At 44.4% G+C, this 18,232-nt stretch overlaps 1 pseudogene; it reads right to left on the bottom strand.

Annotated features, from left to right (window-relative positions):
- Positions 1 to 1,912: 1,912 nt before the first annotated feature.
- LOC121851571 overlaps positions 1,913 to 18,232 on the bottom strand; it is a 72,444-nt pseudogene continuing 56,124 nt past the window's right edge.

The following is an 18,232-nucleotide window of genomic DNA, read 5'->3' as shown; positions in this document are numbered from 1 at the left end:
ACATGCAAACAGTTGTTATTCGATTGGTGGATCACTTTCTGCGGTGAGCAATTCCTCCCAAATAATAATAGTCACAATAGTGTTGTCCCTCAATCGACGACTGTTTGTGGGGATGTCGCTGTGTGCGATTGTCTACCGTATTTCACAAAAAAAACAGTCACTACACTTTATGATGTATTCTGTGAAGCGCTTTTAGACGTCTCGAAGATGTGATGAGGCGCATTGTCAATTATTAATATTAATATAACAAAAAGGGGTTTAACCTCCCCCCCTCCCCCCCACATAAATCTCCTCTCCCCCCTTCAATTGAGTGGACGACCTCGCTTTAATGCACAAATACGGTCTACAGACTGAAATCCCCCTCCAGCCCCGCCACTCTGTGTCTCCTGATTGCCGCAGAGCCGCCAGCGGCTGAATGACAGAGGGAGAGAGTGTTTGGGGACGAAGGTTTATTTTTACTTCCCTCACATGAGAAAATGAGAGAATAAAAATGAATGAAAATGGCAAATGATTCCGTGCCGATGGCTTTAATATTAGTAATAGCTCATTGTAACATTACAGTGAACGTCGACAGTGTCTCAGCCGTACGGTAACAGAGTGATAAATACACTGATTAATATCCCTCTCCCTCAACCGTCAATAATAATAATAATAATCCTTGCATTTGATATAGCGCTTTTCACGTCGGGAGGACGTCCCAAAGCGCTTCACAGAACACACTGTAAAGTGAATTGACTGTATATTTGTGGGCGAACGCGGCAGCCAATTGCGCACAGCAATGTCCCACAAACAGTCTTAGATTGAAAATGACCAATTTATTATTGTTTGGGGTTTTGGAGGGATTATTATTAGGCGTGTGGAGTAAGGAAACTTGCCCAAGGTTTCGCCCTCTGCCTGGAATTGAACTCAGGTCTCTCACTTGCAAAGCGAGTGCTCTAACCACTGAGTTACAGGACTCCAACTCCACCAACAACAGCCCCTCCCACCCATCCCACACCCCCCATCCCACACACCCCCTCCCCCCAATCCCACACCCCCATCCGACACACACACCCACCCACCCACACACATAGCCACTCCTCACACATTCAGCCACCACCCCACATACAAATCCCCTCCTCACACACCGCCCACAGACACACACATAGTACACATACACACACACACCACCACCACTCCCACCAGCACAGCAATTCAAAAGGAAATATTTTGATTAACATAAATAGCGAAAAAAAAACTGGTTGGTAAAAAAAAAACTGTAAGCACTCCCCATTCTGCTGGTAACAAACCAGGGGACGAGGTGCTTTTGACCAAAAATATATACTTCAGCGATGTGAGCTCCGATACTGGAAGCCACAGCTGGTTTCAGAGGGCTCATACCTCACCGCGCCATTCTGTTATTCTCTCCCGCAGCCACACACCTCGGTGAGAGCCGGACATGGGCTCTTTCCACATTCAGCACATTCGTAAGGTCTCTCTAACAGTTTGTGAGGACCTTCAGGAAATGCTGGTTCCTCAGCACATGTTCAGGAGAGAAGGGGACAGACTATCGCACTGGTGTCTTAACTGAGTCAATGGTTGGGATCAAACAGATATCTGTCCTGTGATACATCAAACTATTATTGTTATTCTATGCATTTGTCAAAGCAGCTTCTCGTACGTACTTTGAACTGTATCGACTCCTGGAAAGCTTTCCGCTGGTAATGAACATTTTTTTTTCTGATACGACACCGCAAAATTATTCCCACATTCGGCATAATTATACAGTCTCTCCTGTGTATATCTGCTGGTGAGTTTGGAGGTGCTATTTCCTTGAAAATTTATTTTCACATTCAGTAGAGTTATATGGTCTGTTTCCGCTGTATGATCGCTGGTGTTTCTGGAGATAACTTGGCCTTTTAAAACTCTTTCCACATTCAACACATCTTTACGGTTTCTCTCCCGTGTGTGATTGTCGGTGTCCCTGGAGGTCTCCTGACTTTGTGAAACTCTTTCCACATTCAACATATTTGTGTAGCCTCTCCCCGGTGTGTGATCGCTGGTGTCTCTGGAGACTGTCTGCCCTTGTGAAACGCTTTCCACATCCTGCACATTTATACGGTTTCTCTCCTGTGTGTGATCGCTGGTGTGTCTGGAGTTTCCCTGACGTTGTGAAACACTTTCCACATTGAACACATTTATACAGTTTCTCTCCTGTGTGTGATCGCTGGTGTGTCTGGAGTTTCCCTGACGTTGTGAAACACTTTCCACATTGAACACATTTATACAGTTTCTCTCCTGTGTGTGATCGCTGGTGTGTCTGGAGATTCCCTGACGTTGTGAAACGCTTTCCACATTGAACACATTTATAAGGTTTCTCTCCTGTGTGTGATCGCTGGTGTGTCTGGAGATTCCCTGACGTTGTGAAACGCTTTCCACATTGAACACATTTATAAGGTTTCTCTCCTGTGTGTGATTGTCGGTGTCTCTGTAGATAACCTGACGTTGTGAAATGCTTTCCACATTCTGCACATTTATACGGTTTCTCTCCTGTGTGTGACTGTCGGTTTATCTGGAGATAACGCAAAGTTGTGAAACGCTTTCCACATTGAACACATTTGTGTGGCCTCTCTCCTGTGTGTGATCGATGATGTCCCTGGAGATTACTCGAGGTTAAAAAACTCTTTCCACACTCAGCACATTTATATGGTCTCTCTCCAGTGTGTGATCGATGGTGTATTTTGAGAGATGCGGAAGCAGTGAAACTCTTTCCACACTCAGCACATTTATACGGTCTCTCTCCAGTGTGTGATCGATGGTGTATTTTGAGCGATCCTGATGCTCTGAAACTCTTTCCACATTCTGCACATTTATATGGTTTCTCTCCTGTGTGTGATCGATGGTGAACCTGGAGATAACACGACGTTGTGAAACTCTTTCCACATTCAGCACATTTATATGGTTTCTCTCCAGTGTGTGATTGCTGGTGTCTCTGGAGTTCTCCTGATGTTGTATAACTCTTTCCACACTGAACACATTCATATGGCCTCTCTCCTGTGTGATACCGATAGTGTATCTGGAGATAAGCTAACGTTGCAAAACTCTTTCCACATTCTGCACATTTATATGGCCTCTCTCCTGTGTGTGATCGATGGTGTATCTGCAGACTGTCCGATCCTGTGAAACTCTTCCCACATTCCACACATTTATACAGACGCTTTTCTCGGAGTGATTGCTGGTGTATCTTGAGGTGCCCTGAATGTATGAAATTCTCACCACATCGGGAACATTTATACAGTCTATCTCCTGAGATCGATTGCTTGTGACCCTGTAGAGATCCTGTTTGCGAGACTCGGTTTTCTTCAACATGAAATACGATAGATTCCTGACACTCTCTCTGCTGCAAAGCATCATTTGCGCTACAAGCAGTCTGCGTTGTTGATGTGTCTTTATGGAACTCGGGATGTCTTCTGTTGTGTTCCTGGAGGAACTCGGCACAACTCAACACAACGTTGGCATGAGGCCAGGGATGAGACTCAGAATCACCTACTTTGGGTGCTGATGGGAGAAAAGAAAGATCTGGATAAGCAATATATGGGCTTTCTGTACGAATTGCTCAGGAGCAAATTTCGATTGAATCCTTGCATTTGTACAGCACCTGGTGATGTCAATGATTTACATTATTTACTGCGAACTGTACGGTCAGTAGCAGCTTACATTTATATACCGCCCTTCATGCTGGTCACTTATTGACAGTGTCAGTTTATGATGGCAACAACTACCCACAAACAGCCGTGAGGCGTCTCCGTGATTAGTGTAGTTGACCACGGTCTGGGACACAGGGAGATACTTATATTAATGCGGGAAATGCTTTCCATTGTAGGAGGTGCTGTGCTTCAGATGAAATGTTATAATGAGCTCCCGGCCATGTCTGTTCAGGTGGACAGTAAAGATCCCATGACATGTTTCCAAAAGAGAAGCGAGTTTCTCTGTGTTCCACCACACCATTAAAGGATCTTTACTGTGTGTCTGGAGAGGCGCAGAGTGACTTTAGCTTAAAAGCTCGGGGTGTATGACAGTGCATCGCGGGTGGTGGGCAGGATTAGGGTGCGGGGCTCTACGGAGGATGCCATTTTGACGTTTCCCGCCTGAACCAACCAATGGTCAAAATCCACTGCGTGATGTCACTTCGCGGCCTCATATTTCAAACGCACAGACTAAATCTTCAATGAGCATTTTCCTCAATCGCCTTCCTATCCCTTCTCACGGCTCTCCTTCCCATCTGTATCCCTATCGCTCCCTCAAAACCTCTTTAATCCGGACTTCATTGTCTTTCCAATTAAGAGCCGTGTTCCCAACCCCATATTGACCACCTGCACTGCTCTCTCCTCAGTCCCCATAGCCCTTCCCATCCCCCACAGCAGTGGAAAAGCTGACCATCTCTGCTGACAGCGCTTGGTTGCCGTTTCTGACCTGAGTCGCCATTCCCCAGCCCTGTCAACTGAGCTCCATTAGAACCAGGTCACCGGGGAGAGACGGCACATCTGACAGTGCGCCGCTTCCCCCCCCCACCCCAGCTCTGTGCTGCAGTGTCAGCCCAGACTGTCAACTCGTTGCCCGCGATGTGGGGCTCAAACCCACAAACTTCTGACTCGGAGCAAAGAGCACACCAACTGAGCGCGGCTGCCATCTGCCCGATTCTGCACTCGAGCATTTGATGCTGAGAAACTCAGATTGATTTTTCACTCACACAGGTAATCATCGTCTGGAAGATCCCTTTCCTCAGTGTAATCTCTTCTTTCCCTCTTTCTCAAATCGTATCTGCTGCTCCCGTACTCTCCTCCGCTCACTCGGTTGCGTTTGGAGCTGAACCCCTTTGCGATTTGATCTGCTGTAGAGAAATGTTTTTTAAAACAGAAGCACACGAACATTACATTTGCAAAGCGGTTTTCAACTGAGGAGGACGTCCCAAGGCGCTGAACAGTCGGGGCTAAGGACCCGAGCCTTGGGGTGGCGTGGTTGTGGGTGCGTCAGGGTGGGACGAGAGAGGGTAGAAAGGTTAGGATTGGGGACTAAAGGCACAGTCGAAAAGTAAGTTCTTGAGTCGTGCCTTGAACGAGGGAAGAGAGGGAGTGAGGCGAAGGGATTGTGGAATGGAATCCCTTAGGGGCTGATTTGAGGAACATAGTGAACAGAGACCTGAGATCTCTCACAGCCTTAGTCTAAGAGACTGGAGCTGTGTGGACAGGAAATAATATTGTCCCATAGCACAGCAGTCAGCGCGCTCACCTCGCAAACAGGTCTGGGTCCCATTCCCGTTTATTTACACGTCTATTTACACGTTGTGGAGACCTGCAGCTCTGTGATTAGAGCACTCGCTTTGCAAGTGAGAGACCTGAGTTCAATTCCAGGCAGGTCAGGGCGAAACCTTGGGCAAGTTTCCTTACTCCACACAGAGCCTAATAATAATCCCTCCAAAAACAAAAACAATCATAAATTGGTTATTTTCAATCTACGACTGCTTGTGGGACATTGCAGTGCGCAATTGGCTGCCGCGTTCGCCCACAAATATACAGTCAATTCACTTTACAGTGTGTTCTGTGAAGCGCTTTGGGACGTCCTCCCGACGTGAGAAGCGCTATATCAAATGTAAGAATTATTATTAATATTATTATTTATACCACAGGCCTCCGATTACCTAAATTATAAGTAGGAACGCGCTTATAATAAAAATAATAATAATCATTGTATTTGATATAGTGGTTTTCACGTCTTCTTGACATCTCAAAGTGCTTCACAGAATCGACTGTAAAGTGAATTGACTGTATATTTGTGGGCGAAACGCGGCAGCCAATTGCTCACAGCAGTGTCTGTCTCACAAACAGTCGTGGGTTTAAAATGACCAATTTATTATTATTTTATATTGGAGGGATTATCTGTTTACCACACACGTAAAAAAAATCTTAACTCACTTGTGTTTGCTGTTTGAGACATTTTAAACAGTGGATTTTTAGGCACTAATTATGAAATCTTCAGAAAAAATTACAGAAAGTACGTTACTGGTTGAATTAGTTTTCAAAACATAAGATGTTTTCAAAAGTCAAAGACAATGTTAAGATATAATCATTGCCAGAGCACGTTCAATGTGCTAATAAAGACTATAATTACATATTTATATTTTATTAACTCTGTAATTCAGCATGTAGAAATCAAAGCTTCAAGGTGTTTGGCATCGATCCAACCGAGACTAGAAAAATGAAAAGTTTCCGTCCCCTCTGCCAAGATTGAGACTGAATTTCTTCTCTGGTGTATTGATGTCACTTAACTATTGACAAGCGATATGTGGTAGTGGTAGTGATTGATGTATCCTCTGTACTAATCCACCTGGATTCAAACCGAACACTACAACTTGCACTTATATAGCGCCCTCCGTGCAGGATAGCGTCTCAGAGCACAATCAAAAGGAAAGGCATCATTCAGACCTTCCTCACAGACTACTTACACGTAAATGAGTACAAATCATGTTTTGAGAAATGTCATTAAATAAAACCGAAATCCCTGAGAAAGACGTTTCTAATGAAAAAAAACTAACTGCACTCTGCATCTTAGGCGTTTCACCCACAAAACACCAAATGCACTTTACAATATATTCTGTGCAGCGTTTTGAGATATCTAATTGCTGTGATGAGGCGCATTAGCAAATTGGAGGATTATAATGAAATATCACTATATATTATTAATACATTAAACTCAACAGTGCAGTAAAATCCAACTTCATTTCACAAGTCAATAGCCAATGCATCAAAGTAAACGTGTTGTTTCAACAATATCTTCAGCAAATAAAGTAGTGACGAAGGTACCGAGAAATTGAGAGGCGATTACTTACCTTTCCCAGAGGTAGTTCCACACTCCATGTCGCTCCCTTCGGTTTTCTCAGACATTCTCCCCTGCCTTGTGTTGGCAGCTCATATTTATATCTGATTAGTTTCTTTGTGTGAAGCCAATAATACAGCCGTATTCCCTTCACGTTTAAAGGTAATTGGCTGATAGTATAGCAGTTGGTTTTCTGGCAGTTTTCAAAGCCAATGTCGTCTTCATGTGATTGAGCCAAATTCACAGCTTTTGTCCACTTCTGGGTATTTCAATAGGGTGAGAATTGGATACTGCGAAAGGGAGGGGAGAGGAGAGAAAGGCAGAGAAATGGAATAAAATATCTGAATCATCAGCAGTCTGGGTGATAATAACAATAATTATCATTGTATTTGATACAGCGCTTTTTAAGTCTGTGGGATCTGAAAATATATTCACCGTATATCTGTGGGCGAAACGCGGCAGCCAATTGCGCACAGCAGTGTCCCACAGACAGTCGTGGATTGAAAATGACCAATTTATTATTCTTTTGTTCTGGAGGGATTATTATTAGACGTGTGGAGTAGGGAAACTTGCCCGAGGGTTTGCTCTGCCTGGAATTGATCCCAGGTGTCTCGCTCGCAAAGCTTGTGCTCTAACCACTGAGCCACAGGACCCCAAAATCTGAAGGATATTCTCCTGTAACTGCGGGACCGAATGTCTGATATCCTTAAACACAAGTTCCATTTTGTAAACCAGGGTTTATTTTTACACCCCGATTGCCCTCCCCGAGGAGCACAGTCACCAGATGGTCGTTCTGCATCCGACAAGCGCGGGATTGAGCCTCACTATGTAGGCAGTAGGTACAAGGAATTCCCTGCGATCTTCCAGGTGGGCAACACATCTCAGCACTAAATGTATCAGATGGCCTATTGAAGCCGCCCATTTCAGGTTCTGAGCTGTTTAATTTCCCTCCCCCCACCCCACCACCACAGAGAGATTTCCCCATCCTCTCCGCCGAGGGGATCAATGTGAAGAACTGTCAGTCAGGACCCGCGCGAGAGAAACTCACTTCTCTTTTCCATTCACGTCACGAGATATTTGAATTCCCTCTCACGTATGAGGGAAGCTGTCCAGCCCAGGAGGAGAGGGTCAGGTTACTGCCGGCCAACTCCTGGGGCCTTTGTTTATGTGGCGTTCAATACCTACAATTTACATCAAATTAAACCGCACATTAAATGTCCCTTTGTTTAATGTGGCGCTCAATACCCACAATTTACATCAAATTAAACCGCACATTAAATGTTCCTTTGTTTAATGTGCAGTTGGATAGATACGATTTGCACCTATTGAAACTGCGCATTAAAAGTGCCTCTCTTTAATGTGCAGTTAATGTCCCCCTCTCCGACCACTCCGACCCCCACGACCTCCTCACTCCCCAATCCACCACTCGGCACCTCCGCTCGTCTGGCACCGGCCTCCAGCTTGTCCCCCCCGCCATCCGCTCCATCACTGGCGGTCGCCCATTCAGCCACTGACACCCGAGAATCCTGAACTCTCTCCCTCAATCTTCCCGCATTCACCCCTTTCCCCCTTTTCAAGTCCCGCCTGAAACCAACCGTGTCACCTCCCACCCTCCCCGGATCGGCCAAACTCCTCCACGGTTAAGTGAAATGAAGACTTTCCTCTGTGCAAACTATCAGCCATATTGGTTTAAAATGACAGTAAATCCTGAGAGAGATTTGAGACGGCGGCCCAATGTCAAGGCTTAATCTAAACTACAAACTTTATTGTACAGTTACACAGATTATAAAAGGTTACACGGGAAATACACATTTTGTTAAACACAGTGAGACGGGGATCAGGCGCTGAGATTGACACACAGATAAACAGAGATTGTCACACTGTGCTGCCGCACACTGGGTGTCAGGGCCCTCTGATGCTGTGGCTGATGTCAATGAGGATCATTAGCTGTTGCTGTGCTGTCTGGTGGCTACAGGGGCTCAGTATTGACACTGAATGTCAGGCCGTGTTGTGGCCGCTCAGTGACGATGGGCACAGACGGCTTTCCCTGAACGGGACACAATGTGGAGCTGAGGTCACTCCGCCCCGACCTTCACTTCCCGTCACATACTCCGCTCCAACCTGAGCACCGGCACCGCCTCCAACCCTCGGCCCGATCAGTGAGTGGGCAGTGACCATATGTGAACAACTCCCGAGGGACACCGACGCTGGAGCAGAAAGCGTTGTTTACTTCAAAAGCAAATTAGATAAACATGTGTTAGGAACATAGTATCTGGGAATACAACAACAACAACATTAGATTTCTAAAGCGCATTTCATTTCGCGAGGACATCCCAAGGCACTTGACAGTCAACGTATCGGACACGAGCTGGGTGTCGTGATTGGGGAAGGTGGAGGACAGGGGGTAAGGAGAGTGATCAAAGGCCCAGTCAAAGAGGAGGTGGTTCAGATGCGCGTTCAAGGAGGCAACGGAGGACAACCTTGATTGTTCATTCCCGTGCAACCTCAGCATCTGACCTGGAATTATACGGAATAGAAACCAAACAAAGAGAAACAAAAAAGTGTACAGTGACTTGAGCTTCTTAAGATGTCTATCAGAAAATCAAACTTTCGAGGTAATATTTTGAGAAAATGGCCTCTTTTCACGAGGTTTGCGGACAGGTAAATCGAAATGCCACCCTCAGGCGTCTTACAATTAAGGCAGTGTCATTCCAGCTGACCCAGGAGAAGACTGGGCTTGGAGAGGAACTTGGGGTTCCTCGCAGGAGAGATTCCACCAGATTAACGTAGTTTTAGATGTTAAGTTTGGTCATTAAATGTTTAGGTTTATTTGGAGTGAACAAATCATCGATGCAAAATACAATGTTCATCATTTTGCATTCAGTGTTGTATTTAAGTTCTAACTGAAAATAAATAGAACAATATTTTGCTAATCACTATATGTGGGTGTAGAATCTTCTTCCTTGAACTTCTGCGTAATGTTTGCACCTAATGCAGATTTCGAAGCATATTTGTCCATATGCCAGTATGGATTCTTCGTTCCAGCAAAGCCCTGCACACGCTTGAAAAGCACATGTCAGAAGCGCAGAAAAGCGATTCATGCGCGGCCCATGTTCTTGTTGTTTTAGATGTGCGAGCACGCAGAAATGTCAGGCAAGTTTCCTTCCTGGCCCCGTCTGTTTACTAAGCAGGAAGTAATAACCTAAGTCTGCAACTAAAATTATCTTTAAAAAAGTAATACATTTGTCACTCAATCCACAATAGTATGTGGGACACTACTGTGAGCAATTGGATGCCGCGTTGTGTTCACAAAATACACAGTCAACCCGTTTTACTGCATATGTTGTGTAGCGCTTTGAGACGTGTCTAAGATGTGATCAGACGCTATATCAAATGAAGCGGTTTTAATGATTATAATCAGAATTCAATATGTTTTATTACTCTCCCGGTATGCAAGCGTATTTGCACACATTCTATAAATAAATTCCCAATCTTCGCAATAAATATATTTAAGCACATATTGGGAGGAGAGCAATGAACATGTTTCATAAGGTTTCATGACATATTTGTGAAGGAAAGGCCCAATGAATCCAAAATCAAGCATTCCATCACTAAGTTAAGAGACATTCACTTTTAATTGTTTCGGGAAAATGAGCTTAGATTTAAGAGATATTTGTAGATTTTTAAAGGAAACATGCAAAGTTGATATCTGCTCCTAATGTTGGAAGGCTTCGCTGTTTGTGGAGATATTCACCAATGTTGCTGACGTTCGACAATGTCCATAGCCAACTCCTTTGTTATCTAGTGTTGATGTTTCGACATTAATTTAGCAATTATATGAAATGGATAAATTAACCCTTTCTTAAGTTCCGCTTTAAACTTATTCTGAGTCAACACATAAATACAAGGGTTGGTACAGCAATTCAACCTTTGAAGCATAATCCCCGTTTCTTGGACAACAGTCCGCGTGTTAATGACAAGCGTTTCGCTATAATTAAAATTGGAAAGTTGCCATTTGAAGGAATGTACAATATAAGTTGTCCACAACAGTATAAAACTGCCCGATATGGCGAAGAGTAAAATCACCGATTTCTTTCGGTTTTCTAACTCAGGGTCAATGGTTTTCTGATCATTTCTCAGACCCCGAAGCCTTCTGCGAACTTTACTGGCCATCAGAATGTGTCTGATGATCAGAGCATTGAACAGGCAAATCAGAGCAAAACCAAAGACGGGAGCAACAACACGGTGAAGCCTTTGAAACGCTATCCAAGTGGCCACGGTAAAAAAAACTTGGTTTCAAGACACAGTACCACGGGGTACAATTAATTATAAAATATGGATCAAACGTATAGTAACAGGGAATGCTCACGGAGCAGCTGAAAACAATCAGAATTACAATAACCACTGTGGCCGTCCTCTCAGTGCAATATTTTGGTTTCAACGTTTGGCAGCAAATGGCTACAAAACGGTCGAAAGTGAAAGCAACTGTGAACCACAAAGAGCTGTGCATAGTTATAGACATGAAGACAATTCTAACGCTGCACATTGGAGTGTAGACTAAGATGTTTAATGGGAAATGCAGATTATTAATTTTGTTCAAAAAAACATCCACAAACACAACCAGGAGATCAGCCACTGCCATGGCCACCAAGTAGCGAGTGATGTAGTTGGAGAGACCGCATTTTCCTCTTGACAGGATCACAATCGCCACTAAATTAACTGCGAGAAGCAATAGAAATAGGAAACTTAAATTTACATGAGTAAAAATTGTTAGGTGAAAGCCTTGGGACGTCCTCCCGACGTCAAAGGCGCTATACAAATGTAATCTTGTTGTTGCCGTAGTAGGTTAAAAGTGTAAAGGTGTATAGTATTCGGTTTCTTTGTCTTTGAATTGTTTCAAATGCTTTTGCACACAAAATTCAGTCAGTGCAGTTTACAGTAAACCATTTAAGCGTGAAGGGACACCCTCAAAGTAGTTATTGATTGGTGAACTAGGAAATTATGCATTTATCTAAGAGAGTTTGATTAGAAATGTAAATCTGTGTTGTGTTCAGCAGCATTTTCTTCCAATTGTTTCAATCGGTTTCGAACTCAGTTAGTGTCCCGGAATAATTCCCCTGGTGTCATTCTTGTAAAGCTTCTCTCCAAAGCTTTAACTTATTTCCTGAAAAGCGCGGCCCAAAACTGAATGCACATCTCCAGCTGCGGCTGGAGGTACAAAGGTAGAGCTATCGCTCCAGTTTCCGTATTTGTGCTTCTATGTGATCCAGAAAACTATCAACAGAAACAGCTGACATTTAGAAAGCATCCTTCATACAGGCAGCGTCTCAGAGTGTTGAGGTGTGGCCGGGCTTGACCCACAACCTGGGGAGAGACTTGGCAAGTGACTGTAGGCCCATCAAACTGGAGTATTCCGATCAGATCTGAAGAGAGTTGAGCAGACAACACAGTGGCGGATTGAGACAGAGAGTTCTGGAGTTTGAGAGGGCAGTGGCTGATATCATGGCCTCAAATTGTTGATAAAATGGAACAAAAGTAGGGAACAGGAGGGAAATAAAAGAGAACAGGTAGGAGGCATGGCCGCTCAGTTTAAAGGGGAGGAGCTGGTCAGGGAGGCAGAGAGTTGAAGGACGTGATAGAACTTAATTTGGTTTATGAGGAAGACTGATGAACTTGAAATCGATGCGTAAATCAATGAGGGTTTAAGCTGTTCGGTGTGAGACATGGTCTGAGGAAGGCAACGCAACACAAATGAAGTCGAGCGATCATGGTCAGGGATAATAATAATAATAATAATTGCAATCCTTGCATTTGAAATAGAGCTTTTCAAGTCTTCGAGACGCCTCAAAGCGCTTCACAGAATATAATGTAAAGTGAAAAGACTGTGTATTTGTGGGCGAAAAGCGGCAGCCAATTGCGCACAGCAGTGTACCCACAGCAATCAACAGGAGGCTGAGTGCGGAGTAAGGAAACTTGCCCAAGCTCTCGCCCTGCCGGGAATCAAACCGAGTTTTCTCGCTTGTAAAGCAAGTACACTGAGCAATTAGCTACAGGACTACACAAAGGAATTTCGGGGTAGGAAAATTAATTGTGAAACCTATCTTTCCAAGAAGTTTGTGCCAATTTGACAGGTGGTTTACAATTTTTGGTGAACTTCATAACCACGGATCACAACCATAAGTTAGCGGTGATGGAATGGAAAATAGAAATCAGAAGGAATTCCTTCACACAGAGGCAGTGACACTGTGGAAGCTGAAACAAGGAGTTTATCAGATGCATTGAAGAGGAAGATAAACCTTCACGTTAGGGACAGGGGAATATAAGTCTCTGAGAGGCAATAAAGACTCAAGTGGATTTTGATCACCAACACGGACTGATTGATCTGAGTGGACTGTTTCTGTGCTGCACATTTTTATTAATCTTTCTAAACCCAAGAAGTCCCTTTATCGCAGCACTTTCCACTTCTGACGCTGCTGTCATTGACTTACGTAGCTGCACTCTCTGGTTTATTTGCTCACCTGCACATTACAATCTAATCTGCTGTCATTCAATATATTCTCCTCGCTTTCTCTGTACCACCGCGAATAACCTGATGTGTCAACTTGTAAAAATATCTCCTGCCACCCAATGCAGTAACCTATTGAATATTGTCAATAAACGAGACCAAATAGACTGACCTGGAATCCCAAATGCTACAAGAATGGGGTAGTAGATTGATGTTATAGCAAACAGCGTTGAAAACTCCATACTCTGTTCGAAATATTGTTGCTGTGAGCAGTGGCTTCAATGAACGCACTGAAGTCACACGAAAAGAAGTTTGTACTTATAGGAAGCCAGAATCTACAGCTTGATCATGAGTGCAATTACTTCCAGACATGTGAACAAACAAGGTACTTTATTCACTTGAGAATTGCACATGTAATACTCGGATTAAATTGTTGATTGTGAATTAAAAGAAAATACGTAAAAAAATCAACCGTAGAGAAATAAATGCGGAACAAGCAGTACACTGTTATTGAAGTTTTTTCCATAAATTACAAGAAGAATCCATATACGTTGCGTCTATGCAGCTCTGTTCATGTAGTGTAGTGCATGGAAGCTTTTAAAGTTTATATTTAGATTATATTCACACAATTGTGGAGTCCTGTAGCTCAGTGGTAAGAGCACTCGCTTTGCAAGCGAGAGACCTGAGTTCAATCCCAGGCAGGTCAGAGCCAAACCTTGGGCAAGTTTCCTTACTCCACACAGAGCCTAATAATAATTCTCCCTCCAAAACCCAAACAATAATAAAATTGGTCATTTTCAATCTACGACTGTCTGTGGGACATTGCTGTGCGCAATTGGCTGCCGCGTTCTCCCACAAATATACAGTCAATTCACTTTACAGTGTGTTCTGTGAAGCGCTTTGGGATGTCCTCCTGACGTGAAAAGCGCTATATCAAATGCAAGGATTATTATTATTATTAATATTACTTTTGTTATTATTATATAATATTGAGAGCCGAGATGTTGTGGGTTGTCAATTGATGGCAAGTGAAACGTAAACAAGACTCTGATCAATGAGAAACATCATCATACGGACTGAGAAATAAGTGTGTGAGAGAGCGAGCGCTGGGATGGAAAACGTAAAGAACAACAATTTGCATTAATTAAGTGCCCCTCACGAAGGGCTTGAGTGCCCTCTGGGATTGAGTTACAGCGAGCGGGCAGCCCGGACATGATGTGGGCACATATTGGGCGGGATCATAACACATGCTGCAATGCTTCCACGGAATCCGCTATAACCAGACCTCCTCCACAAACACCGCCCTCCGCTTTAAACAACCAGCGCGTATAATTTGAAGAGGAGAGGACCAAGGACAGAGACCTGAGGAACACTGCCCGAGACTGTGCAGGGGGTGGAGAAGAGGCCACTTGTGGAGACAAAGTGCAGATTGTGTGAGACACGGAATGACAGAACCATGAAGGTTGTGGTGAAAAGGAGAGGAGGTGAGATTCCAGGACAACAGCTAAGCTCACAGATTGGCCGTCGGACTTCAAGTCCTGAATGAGAGCTCACTTTTTCCAACTGAATGTCAGCGAGGCCATCACACTTGTGTCCCCTCAGGGCCACCATAATAATAATAATAATAATGGGATGTCCTACCGACGTGAAAAGCGCTGTATCAAATGCAAGGATTATTATTATTATTATTATTCCACACAAGACCTGTCTCTGGCTCACACATTCTCATTCCTGCCCCTCTTCACAATGCATGGCTGCGGGTCACACACTGCCCCTGCTTTCCCTCCACACAAGGCCTGTCTCTGGTTCACACACCACCCCTTGACATACTGCCTTATAATTCGTTTGAGATATTTCAGAGAAATATTCATTGTTTCAGAAAAGGCGCTATTCAGAATTACTCACCCTCCCATTGGGACAGCCCATCCCCTGGTACACCACTTCCCCCGGGACACAAAATTCAATCAATACAAACTCCGTTGCCCGGTTTTGACTAGTTTTCAAATGGAGAAAGTCTACAGCTCAGATATATAGGAGATAGCAGGTGAGTGTTTGTGGGATATAACATGGTTAAGAATAATTGACAAAGCAGTTAAATGTGAGATTTTTCCTCCAGAAAATACTTTGAGCTGGTGATAGACATTCAGATGTTACTCTCTACATTTGTAATCGAGAGGGATATTTGAATTGTATTGCTCATTACTGGATTTTTAGACATTAATTATGAGCTCAGCAAAGGGTGTGATATCGCACGTGTAACCATTGTTGATTTGAACATATCATAGAATCATAGAGCACAGAAGAAGGCCATTCCGCCCATCGTGTCTGCGCCGGCTCTGAAAAGAGCCATCCAACTCAATCCCACTCTCCATAGCCCTGTGATCCTGTCCTCCCCAAATACCCGTCTACTTCTCTCTTAAAAGTTGTTATTGAATCGGCTTCCACTGCCCTTTCAGGTAATGCATTCCAGATCCCAACAACTCGCCGGGTGAACACAATTTTCCTAACCTCCGCTCTGTTTCTTTTACTGACTATCTTAAATCAGTTTCCTCGGGATACTGACCCACATGTCGGTGCAAACAGTATTTCCCGATTCAACCTTTCAAATCATCTCATGATCTTGAAAACCACTATTAAATCCCCTCTTAATCTTCTCGGCTCATGTGAGAATAATCCTAGTTTCGCCAACCACACATTCACACACACACACACATAGACACACACAGACACACACATACCCACAAACTGAGCACCGAATCCAGACTGACTCCTAATCGATCATTTCCAAAATCAACTCGCTGCGTCTGTCCAGGCTGTGCAACACTGCACACAATTAATTTTAGTACATCAAAAGCTTCTGACACTCCCTCAGACGAGATCACCTTATCTCTGAATGATGGCTGATTTACTTGTCCACACTCAGAGCCTTTTTTCAGGCCGAGTTTAAACCGTGGGAAACAGTAATCGTGAACATTATTTGATTCGTGAACCTGAAGTGAAGTACGAACTGGCAGAATTTTCCTTGTCAGCAGCAAAATTTAATAAAAGATTAGCAAGCTTATACATAATCAAAATTATACATTTCATCAAATGAAGGCGTACAACGGGTGAGTGATCAAATCAATGCTGAGGGTGGGTTAGTGAACTGCACTGCAAAGGGTTGATCGGATCAATACAGTGGCTTTGATGTAGGAATCGCTTTGGTGCGGTTCCCATCAGTCTGATTTTGATTAACCAACACATCATAAAATTAAGGGTCTTAAAATTAAGGGTCAGCCTCTCAGAACAGAGTTGAGGAAACATTTCTTCACTCAGAGGGTAGTGAACTCAGAGGGTTGTGGGACGCTGCTGTGCGCAATTGGCTGCTGCATTTCACGCTGTATCACATGCAAGCATCATTATGATTATTATTATTAATCTCTCTCTCTCTCTCACTCAGGCTCTCTCTCCGAGTCTCTCACTCTTTTCTCTCACTCAGTATCTCTCTTACTCAGTTCTCTCACTCACTTTGTCTCTCTCTCTCTCTCGCTAACACACTCACTCAGTCTTTCTCTCTCGCTCTCTCACTTTCCCTCAATCGCTTTCTCTGTCTCAGTCGCTCTCTATCTCCGTCTCATTCTCTCTCTGTCTCACTTTCTCCTCTGTATCAGAGTGACAGGTGATGCGAGAGGGGTACTGAGATCAGACTGAAGCTGGTATTGACCACAGGTGATGATGAGGGGACGTAGAGAGGAGAGAGAGCAGTTCATGGCCACCGGCCTCCGCGCTACACTCTGACTGTGGCGTAGACTGGATCCTTGTCCTCATCGGCTTGGCGGCGATTCTCACTCCTGTTCCCTAATGCCAGGCTGGCGTAGTGGATGTCAGCGTCCTGCAAACAGGTCAACAATCAGCACATTTGCTGGGGATCATGGGGAAACATGACCTACCCCCAACTTTCCAGCTATTGGCTCCGTGGTGAGACCCCGAGCCACAGCTCCATTATGTGTCTGTGGGTGTGTGTTCCTGTCTCCCCAAACACACGGGAGACCGCAACCCACAGCTCTTTTGTTGTGTGTGTGTGTGTGTCTCTCCCACCCCCACCACACACCCGACCCCCACCACACACCGGCACCCCCACCACACACACTCCCCACCCCACCACCCCTCAGCTGAGAATGCAACCCATGTGTGTGTGGTTCTCCATCCCTCCCCCATGATTACTGTGGGTATTAACATACCTGAAGGTGAAAACATGAATTGATCACCGATAAATCGCCCGATAAGTAATTATAACCAACAATAATGATAATAATTGCATTTTGGGAGATTCTCCTGACGTGAAAGATACTCCACAAATGTAAGTGGTATACACACACAGACACACATAAGCAAGCAAACATACATACACACACATACATGCACCACACACACACACACACAAAACGCACACACATAAGCAAAATACAAAGACACAAACAGGCAGCCACACGTCGATACACAAACACCCACACAGATAAGCAAACACATAAATACACAAACAGAGAGACATAAACATACACACATCACATGCAGACACCTACTCAGACAAAACCCCCACCCTACACATACACAGACACACACACACACATAAGCAAACACCTAAAGACACAGAGAGACCCACATATACACATACACCCACCCACACAGAACCATACAGACATCCTCCACCACCCCAAAAACCCCGCCCCCCAACCCCGACAACTCTCCCCCCCCCCCCCCCCCACACACACACACACACAAACACAGACAAACACACGCATATAAACAGACCAAGCACAGAGCCCCCTGCAGAGCTCGCGAACAGTTAGCCCAGTTAAGTGATCGCTACACGCTAAGGCTATTGAACCCAGGGGG

This window comes from Callorhinchus milii, unplaced genomic scaffold (assembly GCF_018977255.1).
Source record: "Callorhinchus milii isolate IMCB2004 unplaced genomic scaffold, IMCB_Cmil_1.0 Scaffold58, whole genome shotgun sequence".
NCBI classification, from domain to species: Eukaryota; Metazoa; Chordata; class Chondrichthyes; order Chimaeriformes; family Callorhinchidae; genus Callorhinchus; species Callorhinchus milii.
The sequence above is the reverse complement of the archived record's forward strand: the minus strand, read 5'-3'. Positions and strand labels throughout refer to the sequence as shown.